At 44.1% G+C, this 14,121-nt stretch overlaps 1 protein-coding gene across 20 annotated transcripts in view; it reads right to left on the reverse strand.

Annotated features, from left to right (window-relative positions):
- CACNA1C (calcium voltage-gated channel subunit alpha1 C) overlaps positions 1-14,121 on the reverse strand; it is a 683,102-nt gene that overhangs the window by 489,804 nt on the left and 179,177 nt on the right. The window lies entirely within an intron of this gene.

Genomic DNA, 14,121 nt, shown 5'->3' on the forward strand with positions numbered 1-14,121 from the left:
ACCCCTTGCAGACAATCAGTAAATGCTGTAGCATTCCCTTCCCCTCCCACCAATCCCTGGCTCCTCAAGAAGCCTCCTGGTATAAAGGCTCCATTTCCTGTCCTGCTACATTGATGGATATTGGCAGCTACCTAGGACTATCATCCATTTGAAATGTTTTGCCCCTCCCTCAACAAGCAACTTTCCTTCCAATAAGAGGCAGAAAGCTCATTTCTAAGTCATGAGGTCCCTCCTTTGGAGAATCTGCTTCCTAACTCACTATGTCCTCGTTTTTCTTTGCAGAATCTACAGTTTGAGAAAACCCTTGCAGTGTGGAGGAGATGCCTGACCTCTTCCTACCTCCCCCACTTCTCCTAGTGCATCTCATCTTCAGGCAAGGTCTGTAGGAAAGAGTCTCAGAAGGTTACAGAGAAGCACCTGAGATCATGACAGGGCCTGATAAAAAGCGATGTTTGCAAGCTTTCTTTGAAGCAAGACCCGATTGAACTAGATTCAGGGTCTTTTTTTTTTTTAAATTTAAAAACGCACTGTTTAAGTTGAGATTGAGTGTCTCTCCGGCTGCTTTCATTGCATATACAAACCCAGAGGAGAAGATGAGAGAGGGCAACAGCTACTCGACAGGCATACAGGCTGCTTGTATTGTATCCTCTCCTGGTTGCTAAGCACCCAGAAATTCATAAGCAGCCTATGATAGGCAGGAGTTACAGGCAAAGACAGATGCTCATCCACAAAAAGGCTCTCTGGATGCTGAGAAGGCAACATGGATGAAAAGGTATGCTCCAAGCTGACTGGGAAAGTCCAGATGGAAAGGAAAAAGGTCCCCAGCTGATCTGCACCTTATATTGTCCTGAGTTAAGTCAATCCTTGCCATGATTAAAGTTGTGACTCTGGATAGATGGGTGGCCTATGCCACCACAAATGCTGACCTAGCTCCAGAATCATCAGAAATCTCCACTGGGTATACCTGGTTGGCCAAAACCAATGTTTTAGTGATGGTGAAAATGTTGTGACAGACTCATTACCAAGCATTAAAGGAGATTAGTCAACTGATGGCATTTTCCCCACGCATCACACTTTTAGTAGGGGATGGAATTCCATTTCTCTGGGATGACGGACATGTAGTCATTTTGTCTGGAATCTGGGGGAAGAAGTTATGTTATGAAGCACTCAACAGTGCCAAGGAGAATGCCAGACCTAGGAGCTGTAAAGGATGGATTAAGAAGGAAGCATTTCCTGTAGGCTAACTACTAGTCGGACACAGAGAGTTCCCCTTCAAACAGATGAAGCACCTTCAGCCCCCCTCGCCAGGCACCATCTGACAAGATGGGAAGTTTCCTGCTTTCAGATCTAAACTCACTTCTGCCCTTACCTGACTTCTCCATCATAAGTCAGATCATATCATACATCTGGTCAAAATCCTTCAATGGCTGCCCATCTCATTCAGGGGAAAAATCAACATCCTAAAAATGATCTACAAGGCCCTTCTTGGTCTGCCCCCAGCCCCACCTCTCTGACCTCATCTCCTACTACCTTCCCTTTCCCTCAGTCCACAGCAGCCACCCTGGCCTCTTCGCTATTCCTCAAATGCTCCAGGCATGCTCCCGCAAGACCCTCTGCCTGGGATGCTCCTCTCCTACACGTATATTGCTCTAAACCTTCTTCAGGTTTTTGCTGAAATGTCACCTCCTCATGAGCCTTCCTGATCCTATTTAAAATTACAAACCCAGTTCCCACTCCCTCCAGCACTCCTATACCCCGTTCTGCTTTATTTTTCTCCACAGACCTTGTCATCAGCTAACACAACATATAAACAGGTTGGTTTCTTGTCTGTCTTCCCCAAGTAGAATGGAAGTTCCAAGAAAGCAGCGATTTGTATCTGTTTTGTTCGCTGTTGAACCATCAGGATGTAGAACAATGCCCAACAATATAGTAGGAACTCAATAACATTTGTTTAATTAATTAAAGATCTATCCTCCTGTGCTAGGGCACCAACTCATTATTCTGAAAATTGATAAATGATAGGAAAGCTTTTGTCATGCTTTTTCTGTCAAACTGTATTTCAGGATAACCAAATAGCTGATGAGGGACCGTTCCTCTTTACAGAAGACTTCCAGCTACTAAATGTAAAAGGAATGACGGAACCAAAAGTGGGCATTTCGCGAGTCCAGATGAAAGAATGGATGTGGGCAGCAGTCATCAATGGATGGTGAAATCGCGAGGTGAAAGGCTGATAGGCCCCTCTATATCAGAACCCACGATGGATGGTGAAATTGCGAGGTGAAAGGCTGACGGGGCCCTCTATATCAGAGGGATCCAGCTGAGAACCCATGAGCCTGGCCCCCAGTCTCAGCAACACTTCAGGGCTTCGATGTTCTACAACAGGAAGTGAGCAGCCCCAGCCAGAACACCCTTGACGCTCCCCATAACCGGAGCCTCACTCCAGCTTCTAGGTTACAGAAAATAAGGAAGATAAAGAAACAAATTAAATGGCAACATGAGAAAGTAGTCAGCCAAATCAAAATGTGGGACATTCCAAAGGACAAGTGACCCAGATTCTTCAACAAACAAATGACATTCAAAACGGGAGGGGGGCAGGTGCAGATAAAAAGAGACTTAGGAGACATACAAGTAAATGTAATGTCTGGACCTTATTAAGATCCTGATTCAAACCAACCAGCTGTCAAAAGATAATTTAGGATAATAAGGGAAATTTAAATATGAACTGAGTATTAGACGATATGAAGAATTTACTGGGTTTTGTTGTTATTGTTGTCTGGGGCAATACAGACATTTAGTTATATTTTTTTTAAAGGTCCTTGTCTGTAAGAAATGCATCCTGAAGTATTTACAGGTAAAATTATATAATAACTGAAATTTGCTTTCAAACATCTCAGGAAAAAAAGTCTTGAGAGAAATAGAAAAAACTAAATTGGCAAGTGTTGATAATTGTTGAAGCTGGAGTTGGGAGATGGGTACATAGGAACTCATTATACAAGTCTCTTTACTTTGATTATGTTTGAAACTTCTCATTATAAAACGATTTTTAAAAATGTAACTTCCTGTTTTGTAGGTGAACTTAATAAAGTAAAAAAAAATCAAAGTACCTAGAATAGCTCTGTCTTATCCCGGATGCAGCTCTAGATACAGGTCAAATACCAGAAGCAAAAGAGCTGGCTGCTTTCTGACTACAGATGTACCCACATGCTGCGCCTCCCCAGTTTACAGAAAGCCCCTCTGTTTTTTATCCTGAGACAAAGGACAGACAGTCTCGTGACTTCGAGAGTCTTCTCTCTTGCCTCAGAATGCTGAGAAGACTGGCCATACATTTATATGGGTTCCTGCTTCCCTTTTCCATGTAAGGCCACACATCCCTCTCCTTGTCTGCTTCCTGCCCCTTGGGAACTCCCCGGTCCCTTCAGTGAGATGTTCTTTAACCACATCTAAATATATTATGTAATAAATCTGTGAACTTGCGTGGAAAGTATTAAAACTCACCCTTTGATGTCTGCTGTTGATGCTAAGGAGGAAGGGGGGCTAACTTTTAATGAATTCCAGGCCCATAAAAGGTAGGTATTATTGTCCCTGTTTCCCAGATGAGGAAACTAAAGTGCGGAGAGATCGGGTGAGATACCAGATGTCACAAAGCGAATCATAACAAGAGCCAGGACATCCATGGTGCTTACTTTTTGTCAGGCACTGTCCTAGCGTAAGTCTATATTAACTCATTTCATTCTCAATACGACCCTGCAAGGCGGGTACTACTGTTATGCCCATTTTACTGATCAGGAAACTGAGGCACGGAAAAGTTAAAACTTGCCCAAGGTCACAAACCTAGTCAGTGGCTAGAGTGATGGTGGGGTAGGTGGGTGGTAGGACCTGCTCTTGGCAGAAGATGGGGACACAGGGTGGGAACACACACTGCACATACAGCATACATCCCACTGCATCTAGTATGAATGGAGTCTCATAAGTAAGGTCACCAAATGTCCCAGTTTGCCCGGGCCAGTCTTTGTGCATGCCTGTTGTCTTCATATAATTATTAATAGTGCCCCCAGTTCTTTCTCAAATGTGTCCTCGTTTGGATGATAAATTATGTGGTCACCTTAATTATAAGCTCCTCCGGGGTATGCACATAATAGGCAATTAATTGATACCTATTGAATGAAAGGTTAACGAATTTTTTTTTATGGTGATGGACCTTCTTGGAAATGGAGAAATGACCATGTAATGGTCTCTGCAGTTTCCTTGGCAACTCTTTTGAGTTCTGTAACTCATAACCCTTTCCTAACTATTCCCCTCAGATGAAAACGCCCACTCACCCTGACTCCCCTGGGTTATCCCACAGCATCTCTGGGTTCAATGAAGAAGTGGATCTGGGTCAGAGCCAAACATGGAAACTCTTGAACTTATCTTTCGTCACTCTGAAGAGACATCTCTGGGCACACTGTCAGTCCACCATTGACCTCCCTCATGTTCAGCCTTCCTCTCTCTTAGATAAGATTCCAGTCTCCTGTCCTCAACCATCCCTGCCACTCAGAACTCAATATCTCCTGATGAATCCTTCTCTTGCTCCTCATCAACTCTGTAGTCACCTGCCATTTCCAGGCCAGTGAGGCACCCGCCAAAGCTGGCCAGTTCCTCTTCCTCATTCCCCCCAAGCCCCTAGCCTCTCTCCATAGACAAGGTTCATCAGGCAAGTCTATTCTGGTTTTCTCCAATCTTGGCATTTTATAGTATCTAATTAACTCCACTCCCTTATTTGTGTTTCATGTCCTTAATGTGACATTAAGATAATCCCATTTCCCTAATTCCATCAGACTATTCTGGCTTATTGCTAGGAAAGATTAGCTGTCTTTATGAGGTCAGACATAAAGATAGCGGAAAGATTTGAGCCTTATCTTAAAGTCTGAAGTCATTTTCCCAACATATCTGTGGGTCTTCATTTCTTTCTAAGGCACAGTTGGTAGGATATTTGGACGTATATTTTTATACTTGCATTTTGGGCTCTTCAGAAGAAAAGCATAACATAAAAATGTGAGATTTTATTACCATCATTAATAATATTAATTTTTAAAGCTAAGATAATTCGGTCTTGATTCATTGCAACTATATGGTACATATTAGGCAAGCACATTATTGCTTAATTAGAGGACCAAGAGCTGCTGGTGACGTGACAAGAGTCAGGAGGTGCTGCCTTTTGAGTTGACATTAGAACAGGCCAGAGCCCTGGCTCGGACTCCAGCAAGAGTAGAGATGAGCATCCCTTTGACTCTTCAACAACTCCTGGTGCTGAGGTGATGACTGGCTTTCCTTTCCGTGCTCAAGTTCCACCTTTGCATCAGGTCCTCCATGTGGCAGATGAGATAATTTACGTGGTATTAGTTAGGGTGGCGCTAACTGCCGTAACAAATACCAACATTTAGGTGGTTTAACACAACAGAAGTGTATTTCTTGCTCACAGTCCAAAGCATAAACAATTCTGGATAAGAATTCCTCCACACAGGGATTCAGAGACCAGGCTCTGTCCCCGCTTAGGGCATGGTGGCCATGTGCACACTGGTCTTCCCCCCGCAGGGCACTGCCTTCGCTGTCCCCTCTGTTTATAATGAGTGTTCTCCCAGACCTGCGATGAGGGCCTCTCTGCCACGCGTCACAGCCCAAACAGCACTGCGTCAGGGAGGCATTTCCCTGCTGCTCCCTCAAAAATAGCCACATTCCCCAGTCTTCATCTCATTACTTGATTTTCTTCAAAGCCCTTACCAATATTTGAATTAGTCTTATTTATTTAGTTGTTTACTTCATTTCTATCGCTCTCCTCCTACTAGAATGTCAGCCCTGTATATACTATTTTCCATTGGATTTTTAGCACTTACAACCCCTGAGAGGCACTCAAAAAATATTTGTAGAGAAAAGAAAAGGAGAGAAGGATGGGCAGAAAGAAAGTTCAAAGAGTTTAAGTGACGTCCGGAAAGTCACTTATCCAGGAAGTGGCAGAAGCTGAACAGAGCGCCCTCTGTCTGAGCTTTTCTACTACAGGCTCTTCCTGACACACTCGTACGTGGGGGGCTCATCACTACACCCCACAGGGAGGAAAGCATGAATTTTGACCTGTTCCTCCCTCGGTGGTGATGCTGTGCGGTAAACCGCACCCTCTCTCTTCTCAGCCTCCCATTTGCAAGTTGGCTGGGGTGGAGTGGAGCGGAGTCATGAGAACAAAGGTCAGGGCTCAGTCTCTAAGGGGGGCCAACTTGCTCCATTCCAGGGAAATTTCTGTTCCGTCAGACACACCTCTGACTCTGGCCAAACAGCTACAGAACTTATTACCCTGACAGGTCATGCTGCTCCTGCCCTGGCTTTCAGAGAATCTGTCCATTAGCTTTCCAGACCCTGGTGCACCTCCCCTATCTGGGGATACCTCAGGGAAAAGACGTTCTCAGCAACCCAGCCACAGGGTGCGAGTCCGGCTCTGCCTGCCACGGGACATTCTGCAGGCTGCGTGGATCACAAAGATGGGAGAGTTCAAGATGCAGAGACCATCGGCCCTTCTCCCTGCCTCCACGGGGATCACTTACCCCTCTCAGACAGTAGGGGCTGGTCCTACTCCCATCTGGAAAGCCATGCCCACCAAATACCCACTCCAAAACCCCTGCAGGCCTGGCGAGCTCTGTAGACTCCAGGGGCCTGGTAAGCAGTGCGAGCTCCATTCCTCTCTGCCGGGCCACTCATCTGCCTCCAACAGGTCCATTTCAACCTCCCCCCACCACCCCCCTGCCCACACACACACAAGCTCGAAGGCCCTGCTGCTCTCACATGCCTTCTTGCTGAAGACAGGAGGGAGAAAGCAAAAGTAAGGCAGCAGAAAGGAACTGAGTCCCCTTCCATTCTCCACCAGCTCTCAGGCTTCTCAGACACACTTCGCATTCCCCAGGGAAGAGAACTAGGCATCTTCTGCCTCAGCTCCCTAACTCTTAAGTTGGACCATAATGTCTTTGAGATGGTGACTCAGTATAGCAGTGAAACTGACTAACGATTTTAAGCTTCCTAAAGCCACTTGCCTCCTTCGTGGATACTCTTCACCTTGGGCCCAGACCCAGTCCTTCAGTTAACCTGGTGAGTCCACCACACATAAAGGGTCAGACAGCTCAGGCCCTCTCCTTTCTTCAGCCATGCTCCAGTTCCCCTTGCTCTCTTGTTCCAAAATGGACGTTTCCCTCTAAAAATGGATGTCTGACCTAAACGCCAGCAGGTCAATCAGAGCAGAGGGCTCATCCCCAGATTGCGAAGGACACTACTTTCCTAAAGTCCTGGTCATGCTGAAACCACATCAAAAAAAAAAGGAGACTGAGCAAAAGTTCCACTATCCAAAAATGCAAAGAATCCTTTAATGACTCAGCCCTGGCCAGGCTTAAATCAGGGCTGGGATTCACAGATGTAAGTGCCAGCCAAGGTTGGACCTGGGATTTTCATTTCCTTAGCATCTACTATGTGCCAAACACTGGGCTAAGCGCTGGGGATAAAAGAGAGAAAAAAACAGGCACAGAGCCTGCCAAAGCTCCACCAGGGGAGACTGCCTGCTTCTTCCCAGTCCATGCTCTTTTGCATCACTCTCTCTCAGGCCCTGAAACCCCCTCCCCATTTCTGCTGTCCACAGTTCCCAGATGGAACATCGTAAATGAGTCAGTGTACTTCCTTAATCAACTTCTTCCAATACAATGGGCCTTGAGAAATAGGAGAATTCTGGAAGCAATGTCTTAACTCCTGATAACCCTTGAGATAGCCCATGATAACCCATGGGATAATCCGTGCTGGTGCTATGGATCACATCAACAGCAGAAATTGCAGGCACAGAAGCAAGGAGGAGGGAGACAAACCTGGAACAGGCACCCTCGCACCCTCAAATGCTAGCACAAGAGTTCACGCACTGACCCGCTTACACTAGAGGTACTAAAAGAGAAGCTGGCAGAATGCCACGTGTGGCCTAGCTTGAAGATCCCATGCCACAAGCACATTCTCCCACTTCCTGTTATTTTCACCAAATCCAATTCAGTGACCACAGTGTTAGAGAAGACGGAGGACCGCTATGGAAAGGTATGCCACATTTCCAAGCTCAGTGTGCAGAGCAGAAAGCCAAGCATCCAAAGAGGGGCCATGAACAAGTACTTAGACCAGGGCCTCCCTGAGGACAAGGACTGTATCTTAATCACTGGAATGTCCCAGGCCAAGCCTAGGTGCCTAGTAAATATGTGAAGTGATGTACTCATACACTCCAGGCTGAGAACAGATCAGACAAAAATTTTAGAGCCATATAAGACAATATGATCTAGTCAACTCTGAGTACGATAACATTCATCAAAGCAAAAAAACAGGAAGGTAATTCAGCAACCACCACACCAGGCCTCGCAGTCCTAGGACTAAAGCCTTGTTTACAGTTGCATGCAAGCAACAGCATGCGAGAATTATGTTGCTGCCTCTCTAACTCCTAAAACTTCATGTTTCACGAACTGAACGTAGGATTAATTTACCAAGGGCAGTACACTCAGCTAGCTTTAAGCACTAAAAGGCCTGAGCTCCAACTGAGGCAAAGCATGAAAATGCATCATGCTGAAGGTAAAATACTGGACTCTGGACTACCTTCCTCAGCAAGGACAGATACTGCTTTTCAGCATATCATTCAGTCTCTGACAGAAAGGCACTCTTTGCTCTCTAGGAAGCCTTAGAAGATGCAGGGCATCGTGAGGCTCAGGGAAGCCTCACTCTCCTATTCATTCAGAACCTGGAAAGGATGAAATCAACATGCCCACTGCCATCACACTGCCATCAGCATCTCCTGAGGCTCTATGGGACTGTAGTAGAGTACCTTCCCACCCTTCTCAATTTGGATATCCCTTCTACAATGGGTTCGTATCATTGAGTTCCTACTAGGCCCAACTCCTTCTCTTTGAGGACTGATAAAAATCAAAGCCAGATTAATAGCAGCCGCGTATTCACATGGAATAACCAAATACCTGTTGTGACACAGGAGGTCTGAGGGAGGGCCAGAGAGATTCAAAGGCTATTAGCCATCTTTGGTGCATTCATGTGTGTTGCTTTGTACCCCCATTTCCCTGATCTACTCATAAACCATAGAACATCACCATTTTTCCCTAATGGCATCATCGTTTAAAGCACGGCCTCAAAGGGCTGTGTATAGTGCTCCACAAAACAGAGCCTTGCAGGAACCTGCAACTCCAGCAAGGCCAGGTGAGGGTATTAACGGGAAGATCAGAATAGTGGAGCTACAGAAGACATTAATAATCAGCTAGTCCAACCCCTCATCTTACAGAGGAGAAAATTGAACTCTGTTTTCCCATTAGCCTCCTAACTATCTTCCTACCCCTTCTGGTTCATCCTTCCTACAGATGCCAAGCAATGTTTCTGGGACATTCTGATCATTTTACTCTTCTGATTAAAGCTCTCCATTACAGCCCTCAGGAGAAAGCTCAAATTCCTTAGTGTAACTAACACACAAGGCTCATGATGATCTGACCTCTGCCTTTCTCTAAGCTGTGTACCTTCTGGTCCCCTGCAACACACACACACATGTACACACACACACATACATACACACTCCCCTCCAACCATACTGAACTGCTTGAAGTTCTTGAAATATCCATTCTGGATGGTTTGCTTTCAATGTCTTAGAGTAGCTTACACTGGACCAATGCATAACTATTACTCAACAAAAAATTAAAAAATAACTATTTGTGTGCACTAGAGAGCAACCAAAGCAGGCAGAAAGTGGGAGAAGTGAGCACTGACTGAGTTTTATGAGTTTTGCAACTTTCTGCTTGAGAGCAGGCCCCAATCAGCACCCTGTGGAGTGGCTACAAACCAGATAGAAACTTGCAGAATCAGAAGACAAGAGTTTGGGGCAGCTGGAAAACGAGAGGAAAAATCCCAAAAAAGGAGAGAACCTCAGAGAGAGCTCCAAATTCTGCACATAAACTCCATCCAAATCTCTAGCTGACTCCTAAACTACACAAGCGTGGAACAGATTCCAAGCAACCCAGCTAAGATTAACAGAACTGATTAGAGATTTCAGCTTCTTCCCACCGTGGAGAGGATGGAGTTTGCTGTTCAAGTTCAGTCAAAATGTCTGCTAAAATAAAATAAAAAATTAACACTCTTTAGAAGAACATAATAGAATCCACAGACTCTACAATATATCATTCACGATGTCCAAAATGCAATCCAAAATTTCTATGAAAATATGGCCCATACTTACAAGAACAGGTAATCAATGGAAACCAACCCTGAGATGACTTGGATGTTGGAATTAGCAGACAAGAACTTGTCATCCACAGTGCTCTGTCATATATGCCTTTGCATATGCTGCAACTTCTTCCTGGAACGCCCTTCTCCTCCGGCTAGCTAACTTTTACTCATCTAATCTCAAGTGTCAGCCCCTCCAGGAAGCCTTCCCCCATGTACCTCATTCCTCTTCATCACTCAGGAGCTTATTGTCTATTGTCTGGTTACTTGCCTGCCTCCTCATTCAGCTTTCTTGAGGTAGGTGGTGGATCATTTTTATCTGTAACATCAACGTGCAGCACAGGTTCAATGATAAATGCATACTAAATGAATGAAGCATGAATAAAGTAACTGAGAGTGATAGTAAAAGCTGAGTATTATTGACTCATGGGTAGCCCCTTTGTACCATGCTCACACAGCCTTGAAACTGCATGGGTCTTTTTTCTCTTACTGTGTCTGATGTATGTTATCTCTGTGGCAAGGAGGATGTGGACACTTAAGTACAGAGACATGCTCACATCTTGTATATTCCCACAAACAGAAACCTGCTGACTACTCTTCTCACTGATCCCCACTTTTCCCAGTGTGGGTCTTATTCCTTCTTAATATCAATTCCCAACATGCCTACTAACACTTTCCCTTAGAATACTTAACATAATTTTAGCTAACTTTTATTGAGTGCCTTCTATAATGCCAGGCAAGCATGGAGCTAAGCATTTACCAAATACCGACCCATTTAATTCTCCTAATAACCCTATGAGGGAGGCATTATTATTATTATTATTATTATTATTATTATTATTGCCATTTTACATATGACAACACTGAGAAGTTGAGAAGGTTATTTATAAGATTACCAACTGGCAAACTCCATCATCCACTATACTAGACAAAGAAAGAGAAGCAATTTCTCCTCTCATTTTTGACACTCCTTAGATACCTCACTTCTAATTTAAAGAGGCATTTTTGGATGGGGACAGTGTGTCTACCTACCATGAAAATCCTAAATGAAAACTAAAAGCCATATGAAGAATTGCTCAGCTGACCTAAAGATAACCTGAGCACATGGTGCCTCTCTATTCTGTTTGAGTTTCTCTTGCCTTCCAAAGGGGTGTGAGTGGGAATCCCAAAGACTAACTACTAAGAGTGGAGCCATCTCTCTGCTCCTGACTGGGGCTGGTGAGGAGGGGGGACAAGCTGGAGGAATATGGGTAAATAGGGCATAAAAGCCCATCATCCCAACACTATAGAGCGTCTGCTGAGCCTGATGGGATTGGGAAAATGGTTTGAGGGCTGATATAACACAGTTTCCCAGAGAGAATCTCTGAGAAATCCCCAGAGCACTAATGGGACTAATGGGTAGAAGACACTTCGAAGTTTCACCCTGTCCTGTTTTATTCAAAGCTATTTTTTCACTAGCCACATGCCCTCTGCAATGTATGCCATTTCCATTACTTCTTTCGCTCTGAGTATTTATTAAAATTCGGCTTTCTGGTTCTCCTTTATCTTGTGGAATTCTTTCTGACTCTGAGAGTCAATGCTGAAACTCAGTTAAACATATTGTCAAGATAAAATATGGAAGATCTGGAAGTCCTAAGTCTAACTTACCTACCATTGATGAAAAGACATTATTTTGATCAAACCCTTTTCTCTGTTTCTTAAAGACATTGTGTGCTGGAAACCTTTACAAATACTTGAACTTCATACACACACACAGACACACCCTGGACTCTGTCCAAAGTTACTTGAAAGGTAACATTCACTCAACATACAATTTTTCACTTAAACCGAAAAGGATCATCTGATGTTTTGTTTCCTCACTAATACTCTCTAAAGTCAGGTTATGCTCATTATGCCATTTTTTCAGTTGGTAAGACTGAGATATCCAAGGTTTATAAGCGACTTTCCTGGATTCTCAGAGCAAGGCAGTTAGAAAATTTTGATCCAGACTCAAAGTCTTTTTTTAATCTCCATTGCTTAGATCACTGAGCCACACTCCAACTTTAAGATTTGAGAAGCTTCAGTTACTTAAACCCAGTGCGGCTAGAAAAAAAGGAAAAGAAAGAAAGAAAGAGGAAATACAGTAGTGGGTCTGTTGCTTCTGGTAGTTCAGGGACAACTTGGAAAGTCTCTCCTTAGCAAATGACCTCAAGAAGGAAGTGTCTCATTAAAACAGTTTCTTATCATTGAGTTTGTTCCATTTTTCACAATTTGGTTAAAAAGTAAAGGTTTATACTTGATTTATCTGCACTGGCAGGAAGGAAGAGTAGTCTGTTTGAATCACTCACCAGAAATCTGAGACTTGAGAGAGTTAATCTGTTTTTGTAAGTCTCTCCCAATTCCATAAATTATGGAACTCTATTAAAACGCTATCATGTACATAATTAGTACTGCCAGTGTTCTTTTTAGAACTGAAATGATTTTCTCCTCAAATCATTACACTGCTTATTAAAATGATAAAGGCATTGTCTTAAAACACAACCAATAGTTTACAAATCAGAAAATGCTCACCGAAGGCTTAGAAGACACATCCTCTGCTTCCCAATCACAGCAATCATCACTGCCACCACTTTATCGAGCTGTGTACGCACCACACATGCTTCACCTCACCTACCCTCCATCACCCGGAGAAACTGTTATTAATGACTCTATATTTCTGAGAAGAGTGATGTTTAATGAGGTGACTTGCCCAGATCACACAACCAGGCAGTGGTGGAACGAGGATTTAAACCCCAGTTTGTCTGACTCTAAGTCTCTGCTTCTAAACACTACTCAGCATTCCCTCATGCTCCCTGTGAGCTGCCTCTGAGACACGAAGATAATTTTTTTTTAAGTTACATGCAGCCAAATCATAGGTGCAGGGAAAAGACAAAGACAGCTTAACAGTTTGCGATATGGGGAGTGCATATGGACAGGCAACACAATGAGAATCCCTCTTAATAGATTAAGCTATAGATCTTATAGATTAAGCTATAATTAGCCCTAGAATTCAGATTTGGCATGGACCTTAGAGATCATCCAGTTCAACTCTTTCATTTTACAGACAAGGACTGAAACCCAGGGAGGTGACAGGATCTGCCCTGGGTGAAAAACCAGATCTCTGGGTTCCCACAGCTCCACTTTTTCTATAACCTTCCACTACATTTCATCAAATGAATTTGTCAGCATTCACTTGTGCCCAGCACATCCATGCACAGTGAGATAGAGAAAAGACAAAGCAGACCCAGTGTCTGGCCCCAAAAAATGCAGAGTCAGAATAACTGCACATGAAGCCATCAAAAAACAGTGCATGGGGATATTTAATAAAGCACCAACTTGGGTGACAACCAACAGGGTCATGTGATTCTGGAATGAAGACTCCACGGAGAAAGTGGGGTCTCGCAGGCAAATAGAATTTAGGTAGACAACAAGAGGGAAGAAGGACATTCTAGGCCAGGGGACGGAATGGGAGACTGAGTAACTTGGTCAAACATGGCAGGGTAGTACACAACTTGGTTTCCCAATTACTCGGGAAACCTAAAGAAATAGACGTTACTTTTGATATCTGCTTCACATAGTGATAGGAACATTTTGCTGCAGCTGCTTACAGGCCCCAGAGTCTGAGAAACCAGCCTCACACGCAGGTGGCTACAGTTATGTTTTAGATCAACCACAAACAGCCTTGCTTTGTACTAGGGCCATGACCCTGACAAGCCATCATCATCACTGGAATGCCTTAGAGGCCAAGGGAAATGCACGGAGCCGCCAGAGTCATTGCAACATCAATCCAAAATCCAGGGGGAGCGGGGGAGAAGGGTCCGTCTTGGCAACGTTAAACTCATTTGCCAAACT

This window comes from Equus asinus, chromosome 22 (genome assembly GCF_041296235.1).
Source record: "Equus asinus isolate D_3611 breed Donkey chromosome 22, EquAss-T2T_v2, whole genome shotgun sequence".
NCBI classification, from domain to species: Eukaryota; Metazoa; Chordata; class Mammalia; order Perissodactyla; family Equidae; genus Equus; species Equus asinus.